This window comes from Limulus polyphemus, unplaced genomic scaffold (genome assembly GCF_000517525.1).
Source record: "Limulus polyphemus unplaced genomic scaffold, Limulus_polyphemus-2.1.2 Scaffold1366, whole genome shotgun sequence".
In the NCBI taxonomy this organism is placed as follows: Eukaryota; Metazoa; Arthropoda; class Merostomata; order Xiphosura; family Limulidae; genus Limulus; species Limulus polyphemus.
The window spans coordinates 1,637-6,681 of record NW_013666976.1 but is presented as its reverse complement, the minus strand read 5'-3'; positions in this window follow the sequence as shown (position 1 = coordinate 6,681).

Genomic DNA, 5,045 nt, shown 5'->3' with positions numbered 1-5,045 from the left:
AGGGTTTCACAATTCAAATTATTGTTGTGATTTAAATGGGAATACATTAACTACTGTGGTTGAAGAAAAAGATCTTGGTGTTGTAATTGAAAAATCACTTAATTCATCTAAGCAGTGTATTGTAGCTAGCAATAGGGCTAACAGGATTTTGGGTAGCATCTACAGAAATATTGAATATAAGGCAACGGATATTATTGTTTTACTGTATAGATCACTTGTAAGGCCTTATTTAGAGTACTGTGTACAGTTTTGGACTCCTTTCCTCAAGATGGACATTGAATTGTTGGAGAAAGTTCAGAGAAGATCCACTAGGATTGTCCTATGAGGAGAGACTAAAATCTCTAAACTTGTTTTCTCTGTGGAGAAGAAAGCTAAAGGGGATTTGATTGAGGTGTTTAAGATTATTAAGGGTATTGATATTATAGATCCATCAAACTTTTTTGTTTTTAGCAGTGAAAACAATATAGCAGGGGTCATAAATTCAAATTTTGGCGGTGTAGGATTCGTCTGCAGTTAAGACAGTATTACTTTTCATACATGAAGCTGTCTTCAAGGGTGTTGGAGGCAGAAAATTTAACTGAGTTAAAGAAAAGATTAAATGAATACATGAGTAGTAAGGGGTGATAATAGTTGGGAGCTGGAAGGGATATCCTTGATGGGCTAATAAGCTTCTTTTTTATCCCTTTAAAATCATATGGATTTAATAAAGGAAATAATAGTGCTTCAATATACATACGCAGTGTTCTTTGGTTTATTCTAGACAAGGTCTAGTTTGTCAGTGCTGCATAACTAGGTTGTAAAAGCCACAAATGAAATAAACTGTTTTCTGTCTAGAAAGCAAGCACCATTACCTTGGACAATGATCTGCTCAACAAGAGATAAAGTCGTGATGTTGCTTTGTCATTAGTGATTGGTTATCCAGATGGATGCTTGAATGATCATAAGCACAGTAAGTGAAGTGAGAGTAACTGATGCTAGGATTGTGTCTGTTTCATTACAGCCAAAAGCAAATACGAGGCTAACAAAACATCTAAGGGCAATGGTTGATGATTATACTAATAATCTAGACCCATCACAGTAGAAACAACCCAATTACATGTTGGGTGAATTTGATAATGTGTTTGTGGAATGAGATGGCCAATTGGATAGAACAACTGACTCGGCACCACATGATGCACATCTGATAAAGCCGTGCTGACTTTCTTGGAGCATTAACCGTAGGTTAATTACTTTCTTTATTCTATCAAGAAGAGAAGATTATCTAAGTTACTATTTTTTTTCACCTGAAATATTAATGATCTTACAGAGAGCATCGTTTTTACTGGCGAAAACGGCGTTGCTATAATTATTTTCTCATATTTCTTTGCACGTTTTTATTTGAATGATATTCCTAACTTCTTGAGAGTTGGCAAAGTATTTAAAATTTTTACGGACGTCTTTCTTCTATGATATCAACATTGTACCTAAAATTTCTGTAAATATTCATGATCTCATCAAATAAATATACATTTTTGAAAACTCGTTTACTGGAAATCAACATTGGTAAAGTAAGGGAAAATTATCACACCTTTGTTTCCAGTTTCTACTGCAAAAAGCTCCGTCGTAAAACTGCCATGTCCAAAGCATGTCGCTCCTTCCTGCTATTTTCCACAATCCATTTAGCTACGAGGACGACGGTCAATCTTTGCCAATTTTACAGTTAGATCACACACAAAAATGATATTAACACCAGTTTCGTTCTCCAAGCTATTGAGGTATGCGACACTTAAGCTAGAAGCCTTATGTTGGTGAACCTAGCCTCGTTTCCTGACAAAGATCCTTCTTATTATGTTGCGTACTGTTGCCTGGGGCTTATGGACGTATTTTGCCACTGACTATTGTATTCTTGGATTCTCATCTTTAGCGAGACGACACAGTTTGCTTACCACGACTAGGGTATGACTTCTTGCAAGTTTCTTTTTACATTATACTGGTACCTCAGCCTGATTCATGTTCCTTTGTCTTTCGATGTTATTAAGTATAAATAATATCCCCTCTTCTCAACTTTAAATCTCTGTTATAAACACATCTTTATAATCTGATTATATAAATGTTTGCGTCAGAAAAAACAGTTAAATACCCTTCCCAAAAGTGATCATTATTCAGTGGCATCACATTACCTAAGCGACGCCAAACAATATCAAAATATAGTTTAGTTACATTCTGTTCCATCGCAAATATTTATTAGCTGTGGTTGTCACATGACTTGATGACTTTCATATTAAAAATCCTTTTAATATTATGTATGAACACTGTATACTATATTCCTTTTGTTTTCGGTTATCCTGACTTCCAAATGTTGGAACGTCTCTGATCTTATGATATTGCAGACAAATCACATACCAATTAGACATCTTTTTACACACTTTTAACTAAATCTATGTAAAATAATAATAATATTATTATCGTCATTAAACTTTGCATCGTCTTAATTAGGACAAGGATTTTGATACAGTACTCTGTCAAAATAATAGATAGTTATGTAGACATAGTTCCAGATTTTTAATAGTTCAAAATTCTACTTAAATACGTATACCTGAAGCTGTCAGTTTCGAATTTGGATTATAAACTTCATGTTTTGTTCTTTTTCTATGAATTCTCTCTTGCATTTCACAGAACAGCATTTTCGATCTATTTGAACAATCAAAGGTTTTTCCTGTTAATACTGAATTCGCCTACTTGATACAAAACAACATATGTGTTTATATATTTAGGAATGCAACTTGTTTAGGATAATATATTACGCTTCTACTGGACACTGATCACTTTTCACACTGTCGCACTGGTCTAGCACCTGATAGAGAAAAGCGAAAATAATATATTATTCAAATTTAGTTTTTGTGAAGGCAAACAAATTCAACACTGAAAAATTATCGGCTCAAACACCACCGAAGTATGAAACTATGAGTAAATTAAGCTAAATGAGAACTTAAATTTGAAAAGAAAATAGCTTTTCTCTATTTTACATGAATCATTTTCCATTTTATCTAATCTTTATTAATCTTTCTCTTGTTCACCAATAGCCGATATGAGAAAAATATGTTTAAATGTGTTAAAATAGTTTTTAATTAAAATAATTCATATTCATTCTTCATTGCGTTGCTTAATAAAGTACCATATGAAAGCCTTCACTGTTGAACTTTTTGTACATTATACATATTATAGACTTATACCATGAAGGAAATTTGCTTAACAAGCGACAAACCTAATTTCACGAAATGGTTAATTCAAAGTGAATATTTCTAGTTACTTTGGAATCTTTTTTTTTTTCCAGTGATTATTTGTTTGTAATTAATTGTGTGGTTCTTAAATCAAACCAACGATAGAGTTCCGCATGAGGGATATATTATAAAAGTTATCATTTCTATAGTCTAGACAATGTCTTAAATCTGATGAATAATATAATAAAACGCAAACATCTGATGCTTGAAGTAGGCCTACAAACTTGGGTTTTTCGTCAACTACCTCGGAGTAAGAAATCATATGGTCATCTCTTATTTTGTTTCAGTAGATAACTCAAAAGACGATAAACCACTTAACTGGGGTAAAAATGATAAAAATGTCTTTTTGATTGGCACTGCAACATTCAAAAGAGGGGCTAATCTGTCTGAATGCTGAAAATATTAAACTAAAATCTCTGTTTGTTATTCATTAAAGAACAGAAGGAATGAAAATAATCAATTTTTCTACACTCATTATTATTGGATATCTAAAAAAAAAGTTAAATGAGTGTTCCAGCTTGTTGCATAAACGTCACATACTGAAACCGCAATTCCTCTTTGCTTTAACATGTTACAAAATTAAATTTATTCTACCCATTTGTTCTAATGTATTGTTACGATAGCGGAGGTCACGTGATTCTAGTAACACGTCACGTGCTTCTAGAACGTTCATGAAGCGTCGGGGGGTTACTAGATTTCGGTATTCTTGTACATATAAGACGGTCAAGACGTGACGGCAATGATGGGTAATTGAACTGCGGACAGAGAGAGAGAGACGTATTGTTAAGTCGAGCACGTGTTTGTTTTGTTTTTGTTTGTTTTTTTTTAATTATGCACAAAGCTACACAAGGGCTATCTGTGCTCTGCCCACCACGGGTATCGAAACCCGGTTTCTGGCGTTGTGAGTCCGCAGACATACCGCTGTGCCACTGGGGGGCGTCGGGCACGTGAGACGTTCGTTGTGAATTATAGCGTTTGTTATAACGCGACTGTGGAAATTAAGTATATTGCAAAGTTGTATTCAGAGAGAATAAACCACTTTTATTTAAGAAAGGACTTGTATCGCTAAAGTTTCTTTGGAAAGAATTTTTACGGAAAATTAACTAACGGAGGCGTAACAAATTGGTGTCAGAGAGTGGGACGGAAATAAAAAGAAAAAAAAATGGAAATGAGAAGCGGCAAATCAAACTACAGCTTAGCAGATTTGATGGCAGCAATACAAGAGCAGCAAAAGAAACAAGAAGAATGAGAAAAGAAACAAGAAGAACGAGAAAAGAAACAAAAAGAGAGATTACAACAGTTGTTGGAGGAAAAAAAAAGAAACAAGAAGAGAAACAACAGCAGTTGCAAGAAAACCTGCAACAGTGGCAGCTCGAACAACAAAATAAACAAGAAGAGAGATTACAACAGTTGTTGGAGGAAAAGGAAAAGAAACAAGAAGAGAGACAACAGCAGTTGCAAGAAAACCAGCAAAAGTGGCTGCTCGAACAGCAAAATAAACAAGAAGAGAAATTACAGCAGTTTTTGGAGGAAAAAGAAAAGAAACAAAAAGATAAATTACACCAGTGGCAACTAGAACAAAAAAGGAAACAGGAAGAAAGTCAGCAGCAACTACAGGAAAGTCAACAACAGTGTCAAGAAGTACAAATAGAAAATATTAGTAAATTTAAAAGCGAATTAGATACATTAAAGGATGTTCTATTTTTTTTTTACACAAGGAGGATACATTAACCATCGACTTAATCAGCCACAGACAATAGCAAGCCCCTTCCAGACCCCGCAGCT